The 27,514-nt window shown below is 43.1% G+C and overlaps 1 protein-coding gene across 1 annotated transcript in view; it reads left to right on the forward strand.

Annotated features, from left to right (window-relative positions):
• LOC126188976 (glucose transporter type 1) overlaps window positions 1–27,514 on the forward strand; it is a 1,320,264-nt gene that overhangs the window by 659,762 nt on the left and 632,988 nt on the right. The window contains exon 4 of the mRNA XM_049930753.1: window positions 19,032–19,148. The gene's annotated coding sequence lies outside the window, so the exon portion shown is untranslated. The remainder of the gene's footprint in view (window positions 1–19,031; window positions 19,149–27,514) is intronic.

Raw genomic sequence — 27,514 nt, forward strand, 5'->3', positions numbered from 1 at the left:
GGGTCGTTATTTGCCTTATAGCCTTTTGCAGGCTGCGATAGGTCGCAGGGACTGAGATAATTGTACAGATCATGCCAGCTCCCACCTCCCAGTGCACCGTTGCCCGTGTCCGCCACGTGAAGGTGGGCTTTTGTATTTCTTTTCTATTTGTTTTCCTTATCCTTTTTATTTACTTTTTCGTTTGTTTGTTTCTCTTTTGTTTGAATTTTACTTGTTGATCATCTTTTGTTGTTTGTGTCTGCAGCAGAAAGAAACATTTGTTAAATTAACGGAATTTTGGAAAATGTTAATATAAACCGTAACCAAATTTTTAGGGAGAATAAAAACAGACGACAGAAAAGATGATAGTGTAAGAATGTCCTTTCACCAAGCTTTCATGACGGTGAGTCTCTTGGACTGTCCATCACGCCAATCATAACTCTTCATCTAAAACTAAGATCTACTCTAGATTTCCTATTAACTAAACCTTGACCTCTAACAATTGTCTTTACAATATGTTGTCAGTATTTCTTTCATTACTTAGATATAGAGTTGTTAACATTAATGTTTTTTTAGCTATGGTGTTGTGTATTTATGGTATTTCTTCGTTTTCGTTAACAGGCCTGTCGGAATCACTTGATTCCATGCCAGAATCAATGCTGTTTCCCACTCTGTGAATCTGTGGATACCTTCCTGTCTTTGCATATAGGCTCGTTGTCTGGCTCGGACGTTTAATATGTAGCTTTGGATACATCGTCGGGGAGCGTGTTAACATGGTCCATTGGTCTTCGTCTCTGAGCATTGCGTTTATGGTCTCTTGAATATTGTTGAGGTTTAAGTGTAATGGGTGTCTGATGTTGGTATATTGTTCGCAGAACAAGAGTATGTGTTCTGGGGAGCTTTCTTCCCCACTCGGGCATCTTGGTGTCTGACTGAGAGTCACACGGTTTAAGTGCTTGGGACAAGGGCCATGTCCTTTAAAGAAGTGGACCATACTGCAGCTGGGATCGATATATCTGAGTTTCAGACTCTCTTTTACATCGGGAAAGAACTGGTTTAGCCTGCGGTCCTTGTGGCCCACTCACCGTGCAACGTATCCAGTCTCCAATTTATTAATTGGTGTTTCGTGTCAGTTGCTACTCCAGTGATCTTTTGAACCTGGTCGTGCCTTCCCACCTTAAGCCACTACACAGCCGCTCTATATCTTATCCTAATGTCTGTTGGGTAGATTCCGAACACCATACAGAATAAATCTACTGAGGTAGTGCCGTAAGCTCTCGACAAGTACGCCGTTCCTTTGTCCCCGTCTGAATATGGTCCGGTTTGTTGATAGACTCAGCCTGTGAGCCCATGTTGCTGACGGCGTAGCTAGACACGAAGAGAGCACAATGATATGACCGTGAAAGTGAGAAGGGGAGTTTCAGCTGTTCTGAATTTGATCTTGCCAGTTTGTGTAGTATTTCTTCGGCTTTGTTTGTGACAATGCGCATGTGTTCATGGAAATTTTGCTTTACATCTATGTGTACCCCAAGTAATGACTGCTCGTTTAATGTTTGTGTCCGATATTTTAACACTAAGGTTTATCTAAAGGGACCCTTTCAGTAAAGCGTATGTTGTTTTGCTGTCGGCTATCTTGAGTTTGTTGTTATGATACTATAGTGTTAATGTTTTAGTGTTCCGTTTGCTCTTGCTTCTAGCTGGGACCTATTGTTAGTAGACACTACGACTAAAAGATCGTATGCATATGTGACAACTCCATTTGCCGTTATTGTTCCGTCCAGTAGTAGCAGGAAAGGTTCAATAGTGATAATAGAAGATGGGGGTCATAGACCGACCCTTGGGGACAGCTTTTTGTAATACGTTTGATAACTTTTCAGTCGGCCATCTGCTGGTGGTGTCACTCCTGTCTACACAACGGCAGTTTCCTGCCGTTATATAGACAGGAGTGACCACCAGCAGTCTACCAGTGGTGTAAACGCCCAGAAGTTGACCCCTACGTCAGTTTGAAACCGGTTGGCGGTATAATAATAATAATAATAATAAATGCGATTAAGGCTGCATTTGAGGACCTGCAACCAAACTGTCTGCTGCTTGTCCTGTTCCAGAGGTTGCCCCTCAGTCTGCAAGATCCGGGCAGTCGCAGAGGGTGGGCTTACTGGTAGTTGGGAGCTCCAACGTCAGGCGCGTAATGGTGCCCCTTAGGGATATGGCAGCAAGGGAGGGGAAGAAAACCAAAGTGCACTCCGTGTGCATACCGGGGGGAGTCATTCCAGATGTGGAAAGGGTCCTTCCGGATGCCATGAAGGGTACAGGGTGCACCCATTTGCAGGTGGTCGCTCATGTCGGCACCAATGATGTGTGTCGCTATGGATCGGAGGAAATCCTCTCTGGCTTCCGGCGGCTATCTGATTTGGTGAAGACTGCCAGTCTCGCTAGCGGGATGAAAGCAGAGCTCACCATCTGCAGCATCGTCGACAGGACTGACTGCGGACCTTTGGTACAGAGCCGAGTGGAGGGTCTGAATCAGAGGCTGAGACGGTTCTGCGACCATGTGGGCTGCAGATTCCTCGACTTGCGCCATAGGGTGGTGGGGTTTCGGGTTCCGCTGGATAGGTCAGGAGTCCACTACACGCAACAAGCGGCTACACGGGTAGCAGGGGTTGTGTGGCGTGGGCTGGGCGGTTTTTTAGGTTAGATGGCCTCGGGCAAGTGCAGAAAGGACAACAGCCTCAACGGGTGCGGGGCAAAGTCAGGACATGCGGGGACCAAGCAGCAATCGGTATTGTAATTGTAAACTGTCGAAGCTGCATTGGTAAAGTACCGGAACTTCAGGCGCTGATAGAAAGCACTGAAGCTGAAATCGTTATAGGTACAGAAAGCTGGCTGAAGCCAGAGATAAATTCTGCCGAAATTTTTACAAAGGCACAGACGGTGTTTAGAAAGGATAGATTGCATGCAACCGGTGGTGGAGTGTTCGTCGCTGTTAGTAGTAGTTTATCGTGTAGTGAAGTAGAAGTGGATAGTTCCTGTGAATTATTATGGGTGGAGGTTACACTCAACAACCGAGCTAGGTTAATAATTGGCTCTTTTTACCGACCCCCCGATTCAGCAGCATTAGTGGCAGAACAACTGAGAGAAAATTTGGAATACATTTCACATAAATTTTCTCAGCACGTTATGGTCTTAGGTGGAGATTTCAATTTACCAAATATAGACTGGGACACTCAGATGTTTAGGACGGGTGGTAGGGACAGAGCATCGAGTGACATTATACTGAGTGCACTATCCGAAAATTACCTCGAGCAATTAAACAGAGAACCGACTCGTGGAGATAACATCTTGGACCTACTGATAACAAACAGACCCGAACTTTTCGACTCTGTAAGTGCAGAACAGGGAATCAGTGATCATAAGGCCGTTGCAGCATCCCTGAATGTGGAAGTTAATAGGAATATAAAAAAAGGGAGGAAGGTTTATCTGTTTAGCAAGAGTAATAGAAGGCAGATTTCAGACTACCTAACAGTTCAAAACGAAAATTTCTGTTCCGACACTGACAATGTTGAGTGTTTATGGAAAAAGTTCAAGGCAATCGTAAAATGCGTTTTAGACAGGTACGTGCCGAGTAAAACTGTGAGGGACGGGAAAAACCCACCGTGGTACAACAACAAAGTTAGGAAACTACTGCGAAAGCAAAGAGAGCTTCACTCCAAGTTTAAACGCAGCCAAAACTTCTCAGACAAACAGAAGCTAAACGATGTCAAAGTTAGCGTAAGGAGGGCTATGCGTGAAGCGTTCAGTGAATTCGAAAGTAAAATTCTATGTACCGATTTGACAGAAAATCCTAGGAAGTTCTGGTCTTACGTTAAATCAGTAAGTGGCTCGAAACATCATGTTTAGACACTCCGGGATGATGATGGCATTGAAACAGAGGATGACAAGCGTAAAGCTGAAATACTAAACACCTTTTTCCAAAGCTGTTTCACAGAGGAAGACCGCACTGCAGTTCCTTCTCTAAATCCTCGCACCAACGAAAAAATGGCTGACATTGAAATAAGTGTCCAAGGAATAGAAAAGCAACTGGAATCACTCAACAGAGGAAAGTCCACTGGACCTGACGGGATACCAATTCGATTCTACACAGAGTACGCGAAAGAACTTGCCCCCCTTCTAACAGCTGTGTACCGCAAGTCTCTAGAGGAACAGAAGGTTCCAAATGATTGGAAAAGAGCACAGGTAGTCCCAGTCTTCAAGAAGGGTCGTCGAGCAGATGCGCAAAACTATAGACCTATATCTCTGACGTCGATCTGTTGTAGAATTTTAGAACATGTCTTTTGCTCGAGTATCATGTCGTTTTTGGAAACTCAGAATCTACTATGTAGGAATCAACATGGATTCCGGAAACAGCGATCGTGTGAAACCCAACTCGCTTTATTTGTTCATGAGACCCAGAAAATATTAGATACAGGCTCCCAGGTAGACGCTATTTTTCTTGACTTCCGGAAGGCGTTCGATACAGTTCCGCACTGTCGCCTGATAAACAAAGTAAGAGCCTACGGAATATCAGACCAGCTGTGTGGCTGGATTGAAGAGTTTTTAGCAAACAGAACACAGCATGTTGTTATCAACGGAGAGACGTCTACAGACGTTAAAGTAACCTCTGGCGTGCCACAGGGGAGTGTTATGGGACCATTGCTTTTCACAATATATATAAATGACCTAGTAGATAGTGTCGGAAGTTCCATGCGGCTTTTCGCGGATGATGCTGTAGTATACAGAGAAGTTGCAGCATTAGAAAATTGTAGCGAAATGCAGGAAGATCTGCAGCGGATAGGCACTTGGTGCAGGGAGTGGCAACTGACCCTTAATATAGACAAATGTAATGTATTGCGAATACATAGAAAGAAGGATCCTTTATTGTATGATTATATGATAGCGGAACAAACACTGGTAGCAGTTACTTCTGTAAAATATCTGGGAGTATGCGTGCGGAACGATTTGAAGTGGAATGATCATATAAAATTAATTGTTGGTAAGGCGGGTACCAGGTTGAGATTCATTGGGAGAGTCCTTAGAAAATGTAGTCCATCAACAAAGGAGGTGGCTTACAAAACACTCGTTCGACCTATACTTGAGTATTGCTCATCAGTGTGGGATCCGTACCAGATCGGGTTGACGGAGGAGATAGAGAAGATCCAAAGAAGAGCGGCGCGTTTCGTCACAGGGTTATTTGGTAACCGTGATAGCGTTACGGAGATGTTTAACAAACTCAAGTGGCAGACTCTGCAAGAGAGGCGCTCTGCATCGCGGTGTAGCTTGCTCGCCAGGTTTCGAGAGGGTGCGTTTCTGGATGAGGTATCGAATATATTGCTTCCCCCTACTTATACCTCCCGAGGAGATCACGAATGTAAAATTAGAGAGATTAGAGCGCGCACAGAGGCTTTCAGACAGTCGTTCTTCCCGCGAACCATACGCGACTGGAACAGGAAAGGGAGATAATGACAGTGGCACGTAAAGTGCCCTCCGCCACACACCGTTGGGTGGCTTGCGGAGTATAAATGTAGATGTAGATGTAGATGTCTGCGTGCTAGAAACACTGGACATACACCTAGAGTTACACGATTTCGTGTGACAGCAGGAGCACTCTCGTGGTTATCCCACACACCCTGAATGCACATCTGTACGTCAGTCTGGTGATTCGACCTGATGTGCTGCCTTTTATGAAAGCGTCTAAGGGGGTGTATTCCAATAGGATAACGCTCGCCCATATACCGCTGTTCTAACCCACCATGCTCTACAGAGTGTCGACGTATTGCCGTAACCTACTCGATCACCAGATGTATCTCCAGTAGAGCACATATGGGACACCATTAGACAACTCCAGCGTCAGCCACAAACAGTATTAACCGTCCCCGTATTGACCGACCAGATGCAACAGGCATGGAACTCCCCACAAACTGACATCCGGCAGCAGTACAACACAGTGCATAGACGTTTACATGCTTGAATTCAACATTCTGGCGGTTACACGAGGTTATTAATGTACCAGCATTTGACTTTTGCGATGGCTTATCTCGCCCTTATAGTAATTATTTTTTGGTGTTGTGATATTTTTCCGTCAGTGATTGAGCACTATTTCCCTTGCGTAAGAAAATTTTGAGTTCAAATAGTAGAATGCGTGAATTAATTCAGAAAAGCAAGACTGGGACTCGAAAAAAAAATGACTCCGCGTCCATCTCGTCACGTTATGCATAAACGCTGCATATGCTTACCTCCGTTCTAGAACTCAGATGCAGAGATTGTCTGCAGTGGTACTGAAACTTACAAGTTCGGTCTCAGCATCTATAATTGGCTCTGAGAAAAAGACAATGTTTAAAAACGACCATCAACTATAAAGCATTGTCTGCTGAAAGCACAGACAAAGCCGATGTGTTCCCTCTCTGCATCTCTAGCACCAAGTGTCTATATGCTGTCCTTCTCAAAACCTTACTGGTTGCACCATCACCAGATTCTCGCCAGCCAATCGCTGTTGACCCCTTCCGGTTTCCGTCCAATGAAAAATTCGTAAAAATACTGGCAATCTCTCTTAAAGAATCTGCTTTGATCAACCAATAACTCATCCTTCTCTCTTGGAGTGGGACAGAAAGCAGAAATTCTCTCCCACTACGGGGCTCGTTTCACATTTTGGTCAATGATAGCGTCTGCACGTAGACACTCACGAATCTATCTACAGTTCAGTACTGTAGATGCAGGTGTGATAACCTGAGAAGATAATTTAAAGTTATGCCCCATCGTTGTGATTCATGAAATAAATTAAAATCCGTTAAACTAACTGCGGAAATTATCAAGATTCCGGAAATCACGCAAGAATTTACGGTGCTGAACACCACGCTACAGATCAGAGTCAGAGTCTGCAAAATCTCCTGTAGAAATCTTTTCCTAAGTCTGCGAGCACATCAAGAAATTTTATAGGTCACAAGAAGTGTCATGTCCACAAGATTCCACATTACCAGAGCTCCTCCCTCGTTGAACACATGCAAGTGACTGACTGAAACCATTGTTGGTGTGTCGCTTGTATAGGAGTCAATCTGCTTACGGAAAACTAACAAAAATGCTTTTATTTTTTTATGCTCTCATGCGAACCATATAGGGTGAACATTAATAAAACTGAGAAACTGCAGTGGCAGATTCCAACTGAAAATAGAGAAAAAAAGGTCCTATGAACATGTGTCCGGTAATGCATCGTTGCCACGGTATATGCCGCTGAAGAATGAAAGTTCCTTCGACAACATGGCTGGGTTCCTTGAGTGCAGCAGGTTGTGTGACTGACGCAGCATACGGTAAGCAGAAGAATGGTCCGGTATTCATGTCGGGAAGAAGCCGAGGTGGTGTTTATGTACGGCCAAGCAGATGGAAACGGTCGAGAGGCAGAATCTGGTCCTCCAAATCTGGTGTACGCACAGTCCGCCTCTTCCCAGCACGTTCGTCTGTCTGTAATAACCCATAATCAAACAAACGCCCAAAAAGGGCCTGAAATGTTGTGTATGTGGACGGTGTCTGTGAGGGTACTTGTTTTGGTATAGCCGCGCTGCCACTAGACCGTTTCTATCTGCTTGGCCGTACCAAACACCATCTCGGCTTGTTCCCGAAATGAATGGCGGACCATTCTGATGCTTACAGTACGCTGCCTCAATCACACAGTCTGCAACCCACAAGGAACACACGGCACGTGGTCAGAAGAGGAACTTTCGTTCGTCAGCGCTAGCTATCGTGTCAATGATGCATTTCCGGGTACATGTCCACAGGACCTTTTTACCTAAATTTCAAGTCTGGAATCCGTCCCTGCAGTTCCTCTGTTTTATTAATGTTCACACTGTATATCCGAACGTTGGGCAAGTGTATTACACTGATTTCGCTGACAATTAACACTATATATGAAGATAGTAAGTGTTCTCGAAAGAACAGATGCCATTGATGACCGTGCAGCTTCTCTAGAATAAATGATAATTAATCGAAACCCTCAGCTACCGACAGGTGCTGTTGATATACCTCAATGGGGACAGCTGAAAATGTGTGCCCCGACCGCTCAGATGGATAGAGCGTCTGCCATGTAAGCAAGAGATCCCGGGTTCGAGTCCCGATCGGGGCACACATTTTCAGCTGTCCCCATTGAGGTATATCAACAACACCTGTCGGCAGCTGAGGGTTTAGATTAATTATCAATTAACACTATGACTGTTTCACTGTGATTCACAGGCAAATCTTGCATATTATCGCTCGCCGACTACGCGTGTACTTTTCCACGAATAACTGTTATAGTAAAATTTTTCGCTAAGAAGTTATATATATGAAGTCAGGACTAGAATTTTGCTGGCGTTTACTTAGTGTCCTAGGTGTTCTGGGGCACATAGTTTGATATTTACATACTTCGTGATTAACCAATCAGAACTGATATCACTGTTAATTACTTATTTAAACTTAAGAATAATTATACATCTAAAGATTGGTACTCTCATTTCTTATCCATCCTCCTTTATACAGTGTTTTAAATTATTTTTACTTAAATTATTTTTTTTAATCATAAAAATAACTTTCTCATGCTGTATATCCACAGTGTACTTAAAGCGCTTTCAGTGGACGCTTTTTTTACAGGCACTTAAGACCTTCGAAAGGTATTAATTTTAAAAAAAGAAAGACAGCTCTACTGCTTTTATCGTCTCTAGCAAATGTTCTGCGTCACCTGCAGAGTGGGTCTTAAATGTGCTTCCTTGCCTCGGTTCTACCTTTCATATGGTGCTATTGCCTATTCCGTACGTTTATTGGTACGGTTTTATTCTCGCAGCAGCCGTGAAATAAATCGCGCCACGCTCCATTTCCCGCCATATTGGCCCTCGCCCCATGGACCACCTTTAAATAGCCGCTCGCCAAGGAATTTCACTAGCCCTAACCTTTCAGTTTCCCCGCTGCCCTTATGACGGCAACGGTTTCCTTTATGGCCGGTACATCCCGCCAATAGCACTGGCTCAGTCGTTGCCTGCTCAATTCCCAAAGCTGCAACACGCTGCTCCTCAAGAACTATGCTCGACTGTCTTTTGATTCGCACCTCATCCTTTTGTCTGTTTGTCAAGCCTCCGTGCGTTAGCAGCGCCTGTTATCTTACAAGTCTCGATAGAAATACGCACAAGGACGTGGTTAAACAGTAATAAAACACCTTTGTCTTGAAAATACCAGCCGGCCGCTGTGGCCGAGCGGTTCTAGGCGCTTCAGTCAGGAACCGCGCTGCTGCTATGGTCGCAGATTCGAATCCTGCCTCGGGCATTGATGTGGGTTGTCCTTAGGTTAGTTAGGTTTAAGTAGTTCTAAGTCTAGGGGACTAGTGACCTCAGATGCTAAGTCCCATAGAGCCATTTGAACCATTTTGAAAATACCAGGTGGTTATAATTAAAGTGGAGCTATTCACAGAGGCCCAGCGTGGGCTGTAAATATCGTATTCTCATAAGTTAATGCGGAGCCGATTTAGGTTGGAAAAGAATAGTGCTCTTAATGTAAGACAAATGTGTAGAAATGATTCCATATGTAATGGCTTAAATAACAATATATTTACTTTTGTGCGTTAACATACAGGTATAATCGGCGGTGGAAATATATTTGCAGAGAAGAGCACTTAATGATATATATTGTATTTTAGGCCAATAGCATAACTAGTTATTGTAGTGTTTTTGAATACCTTTACTGGTCAGGGCTAAATGGCTATTAAAAATATAATTGTTTTTGGATAGCTCAACATGAATTTCCTAAGGAACCGAAGTTAATCATGCATTTACCAGTAGAATAAGGTGCGGAGAAACTATTTCGCCGTATGTAACTTCCGTCCGATTTTGACGAAACAATTTGTGACTGTGAACTATCAAAATTTGCAGAAACATAAAAGAAAATTGAATACGTATGGTCATGAAGTAGTGAGACATAGGTTCTATACTAAATTATTAGTCCATACACAAGTTCCATTTAACTTTGAATTTATGGCAGTCGATATATAACGAACTTACATTTTTTAACATTTCCAGATACACGTCGCACAATATAGCTTCTCACATGAATCTACTGTATGCAGTAAGGCAGTTTCACATTACACTAAAATAACATTTTTTAAACAATAATAATAGGTGGCAAGACATGCGTGTCCGACACAAATTAAGAGAGACAGAAGAATGAGTAGCTGTTCATCGAGAATATCTCGTACATAAAAAAGAATGTCTAAATATGTTCTTCTTTTGTCCGCCTTTTGCGCAGCTGCTTTCAAAGTCAATAGCTCACTGTATCTCTGACCGGCGATTCCACAATAAACACGTCACGTCACAGGACTTTATTTGCAAACTGTAGCTGTTGCCGAGCGACTGCTCGGTTAGTGAATGGTTTAAAATGGTAGGGTAATCACATAATTTTACAATTAGGAACAGGACGTGGACAGGAAAAGTTGAACAAGTGAGACACACATAATGTTGATTGTATTGTTAACCGCCACTTACACAATTTGTTCAATATCAGCACCGGAAATGTCAACGAAATGCTGCATCCGCAAAACGACGTGGTCGACAGTTGCTCGCAACAGTTCCCGTGGAATATGAGCAACATGTTCCAGTATACTGGCCTTCAGATCAGGTAATCTTGCAGGCCAAGCATCTGGAAAGCCTCTGGTGATAATACGTTCGTGGAAGGTTGCAGTAAGCAGATCTTTCGGTGGGTGAGCGATATGATGTATTGCCCCATCCTGCATAAAAAGAGTGGTTTCTACATAGGTACGCTCTTCCAAAGCGGGAATCACATGCTGTACAAGGAGGTCCCGATAACGTGCAGACGTGACGGTATCGCTGACAATCCGTCTGGGTACATTCTCTTCATAGAAGAACGGACCGAGAATAGCGGTGCTTGTGAGTCCACACCAGACAGTGACATACGGGGAGTGCAATGGCTCTTCGTGCACAACATGACCTTTAACAGCGCGCCAAATTCGGCAGTTTGTATATTCACTGCAACCTGTAGTGTAAAATGTACCTCGACACTCCCGGCCATATGTTATCAACTTCGATCTGTGCCAGGGACAGAAGAAAAAATTCAGAACGTTGCTGTTTATTATGAGGTTTCAGTTGTTGTTCTGTCTGGATCTTGTACGGGTATCAGTTTAAAACAGACACAAAACTTCCCGTACTGTTGACCATGGAGTGGATAATTTTCGTGACACTGCACGTGCTGCGTGGTCAGTTACAGCAACGACAATCTGTTCAATAACTTCACCGGGACAGTACGCCTTCGTCTTCTAGGTGCCACCCTAAGCTCTCATGTGTCTTCGAATTTCATTATCATCTTCTGACATCAGGCCTCTCCTCAGACTTTTCAGTCGGCCATACTCTCTCTCTGCAGCACTGTGATTGCTGTCGTTCACATAAAACAGTTTCACTAACAGTGCATGATCTCTTTTCTTGATAGCCATAATCTTCACTCACGTTATGGCTTGTCAGATACAGTGTGGATGACATATCGTCATACAAATAAATTTGCGCCTGATGGACACAGTTGGAACTAATGTTTCTGCCAGTATAAATCGGTTCCACATTAACGCCTTATCGTATAAACCACGTTTCGCTATCATATGATAATTACAGCCCACACTGTAACTCTGGGTAACTGTACTTTAATTATAAACACCCGGTACATATCTTCGGATGGATGAAGCATATTGTTCTGTATTTTCAGTAAGACTTTTTTGGGTATATGATTGCGCCTTCGTGGTTTATAGATCAAAGCTGCAAGTGATCTTCTTCAGGGTTGTCTATTTCTACCGTGCTAATGTCGATTTTGTGTATTTTCCACTGTGCGAACGTCGAGTTCAGCTCTTCCAAAGTGTCATTTTATCCAGTACAAAGAGACAGTTCATCATGAACTTCAATGAGTCTTGCTTTGCGTTGGACGGGACTAGTGGGGACGCAGGATCGACATCATTTTCTTTAATGGTTTGGCCTACTGAAGACCACATGAAATAACTTACGTTTTGTTTCTTATATTCTTTCTTTCTTTCCAATAGCTTTTTCTCTTTTTTCTACGTTGTTTTCTTCTTTATTCCTTTAATAATACTCATGTTTTTTGTTTGTTTTCTCCCAGAAGCCCTCGAAACATTTTTACTTTCGTTCTTCACTTTTCTCTTTTTCCTATTTGTTTCTTCGTTATTTCCATTTCTTTCAGGTCTGCTTTAACTTTTTTTTATCCACGTCAATGATATTTTTGGGTTTCTGTGAAAAAAGTTTAAAATTCATTTTGTTATTCCTTTCTTACCTAGTCTTTTTGGGTATTCATAGAATACAACTCTTCTCTTCCCCATTGTATCTAATATTCGTTCTATTCTTTCATAAAATTCTTTATTACTTCTTAATTTCAATTTTCTAGTCTCATATTTTGGTCCTTTCCTTCTTTTCATTTTCGCCTAATTGTTTGCCTCTATTTAAAGAAAGGCATCCTAAAGTATAAAGGCATTTTAGTCTAATGACAGTACCTGAGATTTGCATTTATGGATAAAAATTTCTTGCTATACTAGGTTTCTGCTGATTGAGAACGTACTTGCCTATTCCTTGCCCTTGTTAAGTTAGCTTCTTCGTCCAAAGCACTCGGCCGTATTATTTCACCTAGGTATTTAAATTTTGTTATCTTTTCTGTTCTTCCATAATCACTTTTCATATTTGTCGATATCTCCTACGCGACTGTCATACATGAAGAGTGTTGTACCTTGGAACACTTCTCGGACTTCCGCCTCTAACCACCCGTGTAATTAAAAAGTTTAATACACACACCAAAAAAAGTTTTTCATCACCCTGGTTCACAGAACTCCTTAGACAGACGTTGATTGTGGATACTGTATCACAGACACAGTCCCTTTGACTGTTCAGAGATGTCACTGTAACGGTTCAAAGAAGTAAACAACCATGCATCATCAGCGCCTACTAGACGGAGGGGGTCCGACAGCCGATCATTTCCGGTCATTCCACCTTGAAGGAGCTACACGGGTCGTGTTGTCTGTAGTTCAACAATGCTTAGACAGTCAATAACGCGGTTCGATCGCGTCCGCATTGTTACTTTGTGCCAGGAAGGGATATGTCCACGTGTCTCGGAGTGAACCAAAGCGATGTTGTTCGGACATGGAGGAGATACAGAGTAACTGCCGATGACAGGACCCGCTCAGGCCGCCCAAGGGCTACTACTGCAGTGGGTGACCGCTACCTATGGATTTTGGCTCGGAGGAACCCTGACAGCAACGCCACCATTTTAAATAATGTTTTTCGTGCAGCCACAGGACGACGTGTTACGACCAAAACTGTTCGCAATAGGCTGCATTATGCGCAACGTGACTCCCGACGTCCATGGCGAGGTCCATCTCTACCACCACGACACCATGCAGTGCGGTACAGATGGGCCCAACATCATGCTGGATGGACTGCTCAGGATTGGCATCATGTTCCCTTCAACAATTAGTGTCGCATATGCCTTCAATCAGACAATCGTCGGAGACGTGTTTGGAGGCAACCCGGTCAGGCTGAACGCCATAGACACACTGTCCGGTGAGTGCAGCAAGGTGTAGGTTCCCTGCTGTTTTGGGGTGGCTTTATGTGGGGCCGACGTACGCCGTTATTGGTCATGGAAGGCGCCGTAACGGCTGTATGATACGTGAATTCCATCCTCCGACCGATAGTGCAACCATATCGGCCGCATATTGGCGAGGCATTCGTCTTCATGGACGGCAATCCGCGGCTCCATCGTGCACATCTTGTGAATGACTTCCTTCAGGATAACGACATCGCCCGACTAGAGTGGCCAGCATTACCTCCAGTCGTAAACCCTATCGAACATGCCTGGGATGGATTGAAAATGGTTGTTTATGGACGACGTGACCCACCAACCACTCTGAGGGATCTACGCCGAATCACCGTTAAGGAGTGGAACAATCTGGACCAACAGTACGTTGATGAACTTGTGGATAGCATGCCACGACGAATACAGGCATGCATCAATGCAAGCGGACATGTTACTGGGTATTAGAGGTACCGGTGTGTACAGAAATCTGAACTACCACCTATGAAGGCCTCGCTGTATGGTGGTACAACTTGCAAAGTGTGGTTTTCATGAGCAATAAATAGGGCGGAAATGATGTTTATCTTGATCTTTATTCCAATTTTTGTACAGGTTCCGGATCTCTCGGAACCGATGTGATGCAAAACATTTTTTTATGTGTAAATATTTGCTTATTCCGTTATGAAACGGTAGCGTTCACTTTATGTGTGCTGCAGACTTTTTCTGAAATTACAGAAGATACTCCGAAAAAATAAGGTTTATCCAAATGTGAAAAGCTGAAACATGGTCATTTACCTAGGAACAAATATTCTATTGAATTTTAAAAGTGTTGCAATCGAGAAAATCTTGTCCTTACTGTATTCACACTGAGGTGACAAAGAAGTCATGGGATAGCGATATTCACATAGACAGATGGCGGTAGTATCGCGTACACGATATAAAATGGGAGTGCATTGACGGAACTGTCATTTGAACTCATGAGATTCATGCCAAAAGTTTCCGACGTGATTATGGCGCCACGATGGAAATTAACAGACTCTGAACGCGGTAAGGTTGTATGGCGGCACGATGGAAATTAACAGACCCTGAACGTGGTATGGTCGTTAGAGCCAGGCGCATGGAACATTCCATTTCGGAAATCGTTAGGGAATTCAATACTCCGAGATCCACAGTATGAACAGTGTGCCGAGAATGCAATATTTCAGGCATAGCCTCTCACTGTGGATAACGCAGTGGTCGACGGCCTTCAAATGGTTCAAATGGCTCTAAGCACTATGGGACCTAAGTTCTAAGGTCATCAGTCCCCTAGAACTTAGAACTACTTAAACCTAACTAACCTAAGGACATCACACACATCCATGCCCGAGGCAGGATTCGAACCTGCGACAGTGGCGGTCGCGTGATTCCAGACCGAAGCGCCTAGAACCACTCGGCCACACCGGCCGGCCGACTGTCCTCACGTAACGACATTAAACAGCGGCGTTTGCTTAGAGTTATCAGTGCTAACAGACAAGCAACACTGCGTGAAATAACAGCAGAAATCGGTGTGAGACGTACGAAATTTGGCGTTAGTGGGCTATGGCAGCAGACGACGACGATAGCGCCTTTGCTAACAGCACGATATCACATGCAGCGCCTCCTGGGCCCGTGACCACATCGGTTGTATCCTAGACGACAGGAAAGACACGGTTGTTGATAGAGTTCCGGTATGGTGCAGACCCCACGTAGCAATGAACCCAAGTTGTCAGTAAGGCATTGTGCAAGCTAGTGGTGACTCCATAATGGTGTGGGCTGCGTTTACATGAGATTGACTGGTTCTCTAGTCCAACTGAACCGATCATTGGCTGGAAATGGTTATGTTCCGCTACTTGGAGACCATCTGCAGCCATTCGTGAACTTCTTTTTCCCAAACAGCAATGGAATTTTTATTAAGGAGATTGCGTAATGTCACTGGGCCACAACTCTTCGAGAGTGGTTTGAAGAACATTCTAGACAATTCAGGCAAATGGTTTGGCCATCCAGATCGTCCGACATGAATCCCAACGAACATTTATGGGATATAGTCGAGACGTCAGGTCGTGCACAAAATCCTGTACCGGCAACACTTTCGCAATTAGAGATGCTATAGAGGCATCATGGCATAATATTTCTGCGGGGGACTTCCAGCGACTTGTTGAATCCATGTTACGTCGAGTTGCTGCACTACGCCGATGAAAAGGAGTTCCAACACGATATTAGGACGTATCCCATGATTTTTGTCGCCTCACTCTATCAGTCGGTGTCATAGATTATTACTCTAATACACAGTAATAATCAGAAATTGAAATGAAATTAAGAGGAAGTATTGTCAAAAACCAGTTACAAGTTAAAAACATTTTGAAATAGAAGCTACTGGCAACTAACAGAAACTTCCATTTTCAAGTTAGGGAACACTGTTCAGACTTTAAAGAAACTCAGCTCATTTGCAAATATCACGTGTTCCATGGTAGAAAACATCATCCGCTTCAAGGTACAGGATTGTACACAACTGACGAAGTACGGTTTAACCACGCACATGTTATTTGACTAGTTTAAAGTGGCCGAGCGGTTCAAGGCGCTTCAGTCTGGAACCACGCGACCGCTACGGTCGCAGGTTCGAATCCTGCCTCGAGCATGGATGTGTGTGATGTCCTTAGGTTAGCTGGCTTTAAGTAGTTCTAAGTTCTAAGGGACTCTTGACCCCAGCTGTCAACTCCCATAGTGCTCAGAGCCATCTGAACTAGTTTAAAAATATACAAAATTTTACTCAGCATAAAGCTCTCTCACTGAAGAATTAACATTATCCTGGAAATAGCTTTAATGTATTACACAACACTTAAATATGTAGTACTGGTAATATCTACAAACGCTGTACAAAACACAACCATGTGTCTCACAGCAACAAAAACAGTAGAAGATGCGGAAAACTACTTATGGCGTATGTAGTCTTTCATGTTATTCTAAAATCGGCCACTAGGTTGAAACAGCGGCCACGAAACATGTCTTCCTAGGTGAACTACTTTCAACGAACAATATTCTTCCTTATTTAAATTTTGACACAAGGAGAACTTGTTCAAGGCTACACTTTTTAAAGGTCGCATTTAGACAACTAGGGCCCGCCATGTGATAATTTTTTTGTGGTCGTAGTGCTCCACCCCGTCCACCTATAGTTGAGTCGGCGTAAGGTGATCCACAATAGTTGAAGTGGGCCGGGCGCTGCAGCTTCAGGGGACTGCCTTACCCAATAAGGTAACACAATTTTGTAAACGTGTTTATGTCAACGGCTCAGTGTTGTCGAAGCTTTGCAGACGGTTATTGTTTTCGCCTGCAGCCATTAGCGACTCGCACCCAAAAGCTGGCAACAGTGCTGCGAGCTGTCACGGATCTTCTTACGCCATCTGGATAACAGTCCGCACCATACAGCGAAATTTCACTACGCAGCTGAGGCCGCGATCACCATTGCCCGCGCAGCACCACGTGGAGGTGTGGCAGTGTAGAGATTTTTTTCGTCTCCTGTATAAGTTACAGCTGCGATTAGTTTCTGAAACAAGAAAAAATGGTTCAAATGGCTCTGAGCACTATGGGACTTAACATCTACGGTCATCACTCCCATAGACCTTCGAACTACTTAAACCTAACTAACCTAAGGACATCACACAACACCCAGTCATCACGAGTCAGTGAAAATCCCTGACCCCGCCGGGAATCGAATCTGAAACAAGAAAATGTGAAATTTTTGAAATGGGAAATTATAAAATTTCAGTTTTTAAGAAGAGAATAGAAAGAAGACAGGAAAAATTCGTATTGTAGACAGTTGCATCTTCACCGGTGCTGGTCAGAAGCTGCCCCTGAGCAATACGAGGGTGAGTCAAATGAAAATCTTAAATTTGTAATAACAAATCTAAATTTCGCGCCGTTATCCTGTAAGTTGGTAAGCGTGCTACAAACAGCCTGCAGAATAGCCTGTAGGTGGCAGCGTAGTACAGATGCACTCATACTGTCGAAGTGTCAGTATAAAGATCGCCGCCCCACTTGCAACTTGACCAGGGAAGAACAGAGTTCTCTTATTCGGTTTTTGCGTAGTGGAGGCGTGAAACCTGTTGAAATGACGACGTATGAAGGTTCAGTACGGTGATGCATGTTTATCACAGCAGTAAGTCTACGAATGGAGTAGGAAGTTCGCAAATGGTGTGACTTCAGTGGAAGATGCTCCTCGTCCAGGTCAGCCACAACGAGTTGTGACTCCACAGAACATTGCAGCAGTTGAAGCCATAGTGAAGGAAAACCGCTGAGTGACACTAAATGACATTGCAGCATGTTTACTGATTAGTCATGGGTTAGCACACCACATTGTGCATGATGTGCTCCAGTTTCACAAAGTGTCTGCAAGATGGGAGCCACGGCAGCTGACTCCTGAAATGAGAGAACGACGTGTTGATGCTTGTGAAGAACTTCTTCGGCGCTTTGAACGAGAAGGTGATGGCTTCCATGCAAGAATCGTTACTGGGGACGAAACCAGGGTTCACTTGCACCAACCGGAGAAGAAGAGAGCGAGCAAGGAATGGTGCCATTCCTCATCACCAAAACCAAAGAAGTTTCGAACAGAACCATCAGCAGGGAAGGTTATGCTGACTCTCTTTTGGGACGAAAAAGGCTTCATTTTGGAGCATTACATGCCTAGAGGAACCACTGTCACCAGTGCATCATACGCAGATCTCCTAAAAAAGCATCTGCGGCCTGCAATCAAATCAAAGCGACGTAGTTTGATGTCAGCGGTGTCCTTTTGCAACATGACAATGCAAGGCCCCACACTGCCCGTACAACAGTTGAAACAATCACAGACCTGCATTTTGAGTGTCTTCCTCATCCACCATACTCACCAGACCTTGCCCCACGTGATTTCCATATGTTTGGACCACTCAAAGACGCAATGGGAGGAAAGAAGTTCCGTTCTGATGAAGAGGTACGCCACGCGGTGGATGAGTGATTGCGCGGAATACCAAAAGAATTTTTTTCTATGGAAATTTATGCACTTTGTAAGTGCTGGAGGACTTGCACTGAGCGTGGGAAAGATTATGTTCAAAAGTGATACAGCTTTGTACCAGTTTATATTTAAAAAAATATTTAAGTTTTTTATTTGACTCATCCTCGTAGTTTAATACTCCAGATAATTTCGTCTCAGACGTCACGAATCGATTCTTCCCTTACACAACTGTTCCTACATCTACGTTTTGTTAGTGTTTTTATGCTGTACGTGCTTGTTCATTTGCTAGATTATTTGTATTCTATTGTAGTTTAGTGTAATTACAGATTTATCGTGGCGCCTGGTACAGTAACCGGCCACGATCTGTCGTAAAAGGAGGACTGTTGCGCTGCACAGATGGCGTCCTCCCTGACAGGCGCGTGTGTTTTGTTCGCAGTAACGGTCAGCGGGGAGCGGCCGGCCCCGACGAGAAGAGAGGCGCCCTTAGCGCGGGGCAGCCCCGCCCCAACGCCACTGCCATGTCCACGTCTTCCACTGGCTACGCCACACTCAGGTAGGTGGCCCGGCGCCGCGCCTGCGCTCTGCAGTACAGTAGCAGCCAGAGCTCGCGCAAGATAACGCCACACCGGCGCAGAAACGTGTTCTCGTCACGATCGCTGGCGATTCCGTTTCGTGGTTCCAAAGGGACGGCCTCCTCAGTTGGCAGGCGCCTGGCGACCTGCACGCTTCTGACATTCTCGTTACTATCTCCCCACTGCTTACCACGGCACCGATCTCTTCGTCCACCGTACGTGCTGAGGAAGTTGTTGATAATCAGGGGCTTGTGATTATATGCAGGGCCATCCAATTTTAATCGGAACTGACAAACGAGGAAACAAATGTCATATTAGAAACTGTGTTTAAGTGCTAGGTATTCAAGTCACACAGTACAGAGTGTAAAGCATAGCTACAGGTACTTCTCGAAGTTTCATTACGTTGGAAAGGTTTATTTATGTAATCGTCTGGCTAGGGCCCCCCGTCGGGCAGGCCCTTCGCTGGGTGCCGGTCGTTCAATTTGACGCCTCTTAGGAGAGCTGCAGTCGATGAGGATGATAGGATGAGGAAATCACAACACCCAGTCCCTGGGCGGAGAAAATTCCCCGACCCAGCCGGGAATCGAACCCGGGCCCAGAGGATTGAAAATCCGTCACGCTGACCATTCAGCTACCGGGGGCGGACACTTTGGAAAGATGCATAGGAAAGACAATATAATTTTATTTTTAGGTATCTCTGCCAACCAAGTTCTCAGAAAACTCCAAAATAATTTTTATGTGACACATTATAAATGTCGTAGTAAGCGAGTTTGTCTGCTGCACGAACATTTCTGCCCCTTTTTTATTTTAATGAGACTTAATTCTGGCAGCGCTTGATCGATCCTGTTTTGCTTTGATTGATCCTTTGTTTATGTAACTATTTCATTGTCGGTACGCTAGTGAGAAACTATTGACTTCGAACATATTTATCGAATTTTTGGTGACACTAACAAATGACAACTAATCTGCTAATATGATCAAACGCGGGCTCGTGGCTGTGGCTTACAAGTAATGCGAGAGGTACGTTTGTGCAAAGCAGCTGTCGAACTGTACCTCCCCTGACACGTGATGGTCATTCACAACGGAGCCCCCACCAACACCCCTGAGCCACCCAACCCCGCGCCCATGCCGCGCCGTCTCTGCACGTACGAGCCAATTCTTTTTGTGCCCAGTATTCTCGTCATCATTTTGCGTAACGAGCAGACCTCCTTAATCGCTGTCAGTAAGATCTTCTGGGTAAAATCTTTATAAAATGTTATGACCGGTTTCGATTGTTCTAATAATCATCTTCAGATCATAAGATATCGTTACAGTATGTAACATATCACATGCTATAAACGTTTTCAGATCGTCGTGTCTTGAAGCTTTCAAATGTTGAAGAAAAGACATTTTACCACCAAAGCTGTTGTTTACTTGCTGGCTGACTAGTTTGGGGCTTTCACCATTGTAACCTATTACAGAGAACAAAATTTTATTCTGATGCATGTGCAGAATGTGTATAATAAAGGTTCTTGTTGTTGTGGTCTTCAGTCCAGAGACTGGTTTGATGCAGCTCTCCATGCTACTCTATCCTGTGCAAGCTTCTTCATCTCCCAGTACGTACTGCAGCCTACATCCTTCTGAATCTGTTTAGTGTATTAATCTCTTGGTCTCCCTCTTCGGTTTTTAACCTCCGCGCTGCCCTACAATACTAAATTGGTGATCCCTTGATCCCTCAGACAAGTCCTACCAACCGATCCCTTCTTCTAGTCAAGTTGTGCCACAAACTCCTCTTCTCTCTAATTCTATTCACTACCTCCTCATTAATTATGCGATCTACCCATCTAATCTTCAGCAGTCTTCTGTAGCACCACATTTCGAAAGCTTCTATTCTCTTCTTGTCCAAACTATTTATCGTCCATGTTTCACTTCCATACATCGCTACACTCCATACAAATACTGCCAGAAACGTCTTCCTGACACTTATATCTATACTCGATGTTAACAAATTTCTCTTCTTCAGAAACGCTTTCCTTGCCATTCCCAGATTACACTTTATATCCTCTCTACTTCGACCATCATCAGTTATTTTGCTCCCCAAATAGCAATACTCATTTACTTATTTAAGCGTCTCATTTCCTAATCTAATTCCCGCAGCATCACCCGATTTAATTCGACGGCATTCCATTATTCTTGTTTCGCTTCTGTTGATGTTCATTTTATATCGTCCTTTCAAGACACTGTCCATTCCGTTCAGCTGCTCTTCCAAGTCCTTTGCTGTCTCTGACAGAATTAAAATGTCATCGCCGACCCTCAAAGTTTTAATTTCTTCTCCATGGATTTTAATTCCTACTCCGAATTTTTCTTTTGTTTCCTTTACTGCTTGCTAATATACAGATTGAATAACACTGGGGAGAGGCTACAACCCTGTCTCACTCCCTACCCAACCACTTGTGGGGCAGCGGGTGGAATATTTTGTTATTAAAATGTTCATTATTTATTGCTGTTGTTTGCCGTTCTCAACACTGGCTCTCTAACTACAATATTGGCAACCAGAAACTGATTAGCAAAACGTGAAGCCTGTAATTAGAATTCCTGGTGCCCACTTCATCTGAGAAATACATTTATATCTGCAGCTTATAGCTCTGAGGAATTATGAGATTATCTGGGATTCATAATCAAAAACGATTCTCTCTAAAATGTTCACTATATTCTGAAAGTCACAGACCAAAAAGAATCCACATAATCCAACTACCAGACCAGTTCAGAGTCTAATGCGCTGATGCAACTATAACTGTTCAAATTAAATGTTTAAGTGAATACTCGCCATAATTTGATGATAATGTTCATCAAACGCCACGCTAAATAATGGTAGAATGTCCATCCTGCGGCGGCATGTGCAAATACGACATACGCAAACTGAAGATAGATCATTGAAGTCATCCCAGAATTAACACTTCACTCGAAAACGATTTCATGGTTACGCGTATCCCGAGTAACTTATTACGGTATCCGAGGCTGTTTATAGCAATGATACCGACGCGACGCGACTCCCGGCACAGGTGGTGCGCTAATCAGCGTCTGGAGAGAACTGGGGCCTTCCTCTCTCGCGCAGCGTTCTATATATAAAGCCGCGGTGCGGACGGCTAAGGGAACGCCTGATCAAATCCGCTCTCCCGACTAGCCGCTGGGCTAGTAATGCACCACTTTAAGTTATTGAATAAATCATTGCTTCCTTTGCTGACGGCCGATGAAGCTCTCAATTTGAATGTGCAATCAGCACACAGGTAAGTAATCATAATAAGAGTCTGACTTGGCTAAGTCAACTATTTTGGGCGAGAGAATTAATTTAATTACACTACACGCAGTAGACGAGCTCTGAACTTGCCCTTTGGAGATATGCTATCGCTATAGTTTTATAGTTATTCAGCTGAAACTTCTCACATCTTCATGATTATAGCGGATCTCCATTCTACTTAAATTTAAACATCCTAGCCTTATTTATTCGCCTACTTAATCTATCTTGCTTCCTCAATTTTTTAAGGCAAAAACCAGAAAATCATGAATTTCAACTAAAATTTTAATTTGTGAGATCCAGAATACTGTTTCTACTAAATTATTATGCAAAAGGAATCTAAATATAAATTTTTAAGTTTCTAGCTCTTTTCTGTTGCGCCAATGATTTTTACAGAAAAACGTCCAAATTTCGAAAATGGTCAAAGTTATTGAACTGATATTCAACACATATTGATTTAGTATTACTCCTGACATGCTAGAAACGTTTCAGGTTACTTACTTGATTTTTAAAGTATTGCGCAACATTTATGACGTCAGAGCTAGTTACAGCGGACTAGGCTGGCACACAATGGAAAGACTGATGTGAATTTTATACGGCGTGAGTATGCTGCTTCCCTACACGTTGCTTCCCTTTCATGTCCCTCGACTCTTATAACTGCCATCTGGTTTCTGTACAAATTGTAAATAGCCTTTCGCTCCCTGTATTTTATCCCTGTCACCTTCAGAATTTGAAAGAGAGTATTCCAGTCAACATTGTCAAAAGCTTTCTCTAAGTCTACAAATGCTAGAAACGTAGGTTTGTCTTTCCTTAATCTGTTTTCTAAGAGAAGTATAATTATAATAAAGGTATCAGTGATAAAATGGTTCATATCCTCTTAAATAGTTCTGAAAAGGAAATCAAAGGTTATTGTACATCTGTGATATGATGGAAAGTTCTCGCTCTGAACGTAGATAATGCTATTAATACAATGGCGGCGTAAATTGGATATAGCAGACATTATGTAAGACCTTATAATAAAATTCTTTGCACGATCATCTGTCATCATTACGAGAACAACTAGTATAAAAAAGTTGGTTATCTTTTGCTTTGCACGCTGTGCAGTGCTTTGGTGGATACAGAGCAAGGGACAGACGCCGTTCATGAACAGAGAATTCAGACATTAATTTATTCTACATGTAATATCCAGAAGTAAAAATAATACATAACGTTGTTGCTGTAATGGCAGCGTCAGATGCTAGCAGTAGATTTGAATCTACAAATATAAACAGATACAAAAGATTTATAAATCTGTCACTCTTCAATACAAATGTCTATTCAGAAGATGTCGAGTCCAGGTCACTATAGAAGTCTGTAAATGTTCTTCAGCTGGCAAACATTCAAAAAGGGGTCAGTCCACGAATGTTCGAACTTAAGTACACCCGCCTCTGGAGCTCCGGCGAGTGGATGCTGACATCTCATTAGCAGCGCCGTAATCGTTCGTGGCGGCGCCCTCGTGCCGCATTGGCGCTTGTAGGGAACGCGGCAGCATAACTGGGGGCGCTCGTATTTAAAAGTGCGGCCGACAGGATGGCGGCCGATACCGGACAACCCAGTGCGACGCACAGTGTAATCCAGTAAGAATCATTCTCCATTCTGTATACAATATCACTGTCGCGTGGATCACATCATGCTGGATAATTAAGGTACCAAAATTAAGAAAAATATATATTACGCACATACGTAAGCATAATACTATAAGGTGTAACTACATCGATGACCTCCTTTATCGGAGATATGGGGTACATTTAAGTGTGATGACATGATATGAACCGTCCACATCAACCATCTCCTAAATAAAAACACGTAAATACTTACCACATGAATTATATTATCAATGATAACTTTATTATCCACATTCAGCACATTCACTCATAGCAATAAACAAAAGCTTTGGTGCTAAAATGTCTTTTCTTCAACATCACATGTTGTACAATCAAATACTGAGTCACTACTCAGTACTTGATTGCGCAACATGGGGCATATTACACTCTGTAACGATATTTTATGAACTGAAGATTATGGCTAGTACATGCGAAACAAGTTACATCGTTTTACGGACTCGCGATCTTGACAAATAAAGCTTATATTGAAAATTAAGATCGCTTTTACACATTCTTGACCATGTCAAGCTTTATAAAAACTTCTGAAGTGTTAGGCCTTGTCACTTGCTCTTCAAATATCTAAGATACTCGACGTTTCGATACTTCCTGCTGATATATTCCCGAGATACCTGCTGGTGTCCCTGGCTAATTGAACACTGCTGAACAGCCATCCTAGGACAGCATGAGAATTCTGAAAAATATCCCAGCGCAAGAGTAGAAAATTCAACTATTCTAGGAGTTCGATTAGGAAAATTACACGTCCTAACAACTCAACTGTTACGAAAGCATTCATATTTCTATAACACGTGAATCCTGTCCCATTTCATCATTTACATTACAAAAGACACAGAGTATTTAAAGAGTCCAACGATAATGGTGCACTTAAACATTAAAAGAACTGTATCACATTTTATTTATCGACATCAACCGTATACTGCTCATTTAGATGACCTCTTGTCATCAAATTCTGTTTGTAAAAAATACAAAAAAGGAAATTCACATAATTTTTTAGACTTTCTTCACGAATTACCGGAAAATAAAAGTATATTACGTACCAAGAAGAAATTAATAATACAAGATATGTCGTTTTGCGAAGTGGAGGTACCGTCTTTAACTGCTGCCAGGAAAAGGTTGGAGTTTGCATCACTAAGATCCTTACGTTGCCATCTAGCTCTTTCTTCATGTTGAACTGAATCTTCGGATTAATCTTACTGCGGTGTTCATGAAAACGACGTAGTTCCCCTTTGCTCTGTTTCCACGACACAAAAGTGTCGAGGCTGAGGGGCTTCCCCTAGACATGCTATCGGTTTGAAAAACTGATCATTCCACTTAAATGTGTGGTCATAAGACAGTATTTAAGATAATAGACTTTGCACTAGGCTCTGAAGCCGGATTCTGACCTCAGAACTAGATGCAGTTCTGTGAAGAATCCATTACCAACCTTCAGAAAGTCGGAACCCGAGTGTACATTTAAATGAAATAGAAACATCTGTTGCTATGTCATGCTGCTGTTCGGATCACTTACAGTATACAATCTTCTTTCGAAGGACCTGACTTACATGCGAACACTGTTTCGTTTAACGAGCGCCAGCGGGTGCAGCATGATACACGCTGGAGCACGGCAAGTTGCCTATGCAAATTCTTTCAGGCGCACGCCGCTGTACCTGTCCTGACCTGTGTTTAGCCTGATAATTAGTTCAGCGACCATTTCAAATAGCACAGCGCGTGATATGGTTGTAAATTAGCAATGGAAATAAACTGCATCTCATCAAGTGTTTTTTTTTCTGGTACTTGTGGCTCTAATTGTGTCGTTGTAGATTTTCAATGGCTCCATGAAAAACTGCCGATGAATACCGGAATTTACTCAAACAAGACACTGTTACTTCCTTCTCCACGTTTCTCCTCCTGTTTTTTGCCCCGTCTCTCATAACGTTAGTTCCAACTTTCCTTCCTCTCCTTAATTAGATACACTATACACTCGGTGATCCCAAACTCCACCAATAGTTTCGGTGATTGTTATGGAAAATTTTCGGAATATTTTGTTATGTAGGAACCATGATTTCGGCGGCTCCTTACATATTAATAAAGAGACTATGGCGTGTTTAGTTTTTTACTCTAGTTGCCTTTGTTTTCTGTGAAAATATCTTCGCGACAGTGAAAACCCTGTCACGTGTAATCACCAACACATATCGTAAAACACAAAACGCAGAGGAATGCAAAGATGCCGGTGTACTGTGATGTGGTTGCCGTCGCAGCGGGGACAGCGTAGCGTCATTGTGCTGCATTTCCACTGTATTCAGTGAACCCGTGCAAGAGATGCACACTCTTTATCAGTAAAACTATCCATACTGCCGTATGGAGTTTTTAGCGTACAGCCAATATTGCAGGAAAAATAAATCCTAGACGAAACACAGCAGTAGTGATAGCAAGCTCGAAGGCGAAGAGTGAAACGGGCATTACTGTCGTCAACAGTGAGTACCCTGAATGAATGGAGCAAGTTTGTTTCCAAAGAAGACACACAACGCTTTGTGTCGACAGTCACACTGTTGTATATATATTTTCGATAGAGTACATACACATGCAAAGATATAGACCGCAGTTCCCTTAAACCAAAATACTCAGAAAATATCCCTGAACAATGTCCTATATTTTGCCAAAGGAGTACGGAGACTCCCTGTGGATTAGATGTCGCTATTGCGAAAGAGGACAAACACGAGTTCCTGCGCATTCTCAGCTATACATAATAGACACTGTAGTAATGCTGGTACGACACATGTCGTCTGCGAAAGTAATGGCAGCATTTTTGATCAGAATGTATGCGAAAGGCCTGTTATTTCAATTGGGGCCTGTAGAATTTGAAGCTTAATGTAACTCAGAGTGTCTATTTACCCTGCAGGTAGAGTAATGGTTACTTTGATCTATTGACACATACATGGGTTGGACAAAATATGGAAATAGCGCGAAAAGTGCATGCTTGAACGTAAATGCAGATGCTAGCCAAACCTACAGATTGCGCTGTTGTATTTGACTACGAACGGTACTTGTGTAGTGTTCTCAATATGTTGAAACTGCCGGTCGTGATCACAACAGTGTTTTGTGTAGCTGTGAGTGCACTGTGTCGGATCTGACGGAATTCGAAAGTGCTCAAACTGCTGGTGCTCGTATGCAGGGTCCGCAACCAAGGCAGCCGAAGTGTTTGGTGTTTCGAGAACCACCATATCGAAGATTTATATTACGTACAGAAAAAGGGGAAAAATATCATCCACTAAGTCACAATTCAGAAGCAAATGTGTGTTGAGTGATTGCAACAGACAGGCCATTGAAGAGGATTGTGACGAAAAATAAGGGGAGGACAGCTGCAAAAATCACTGCAGAGCAGAATATTGCACTCGCGTACCTTGCTAGCACCAAAACAAACCGAAGGGAGCAC

The sequence above is a fragment of the Schistocerca cancellata genome, chromosome 5, assembly GCF_023864275.1.
Source record: "Schistocerca cancellata isolate TAMUIC-IGC-003103 chromosome 5, iqSchCanc2.1, whole genome shotgun sequence".
NCBI classification, from domain to species: domain Eukaryota; kingdom Metazoa; phylum Arthropoda; class Insecta; order Orthoptera; family Acrididae; genus Schistocerca; species Schistocerca cancellata.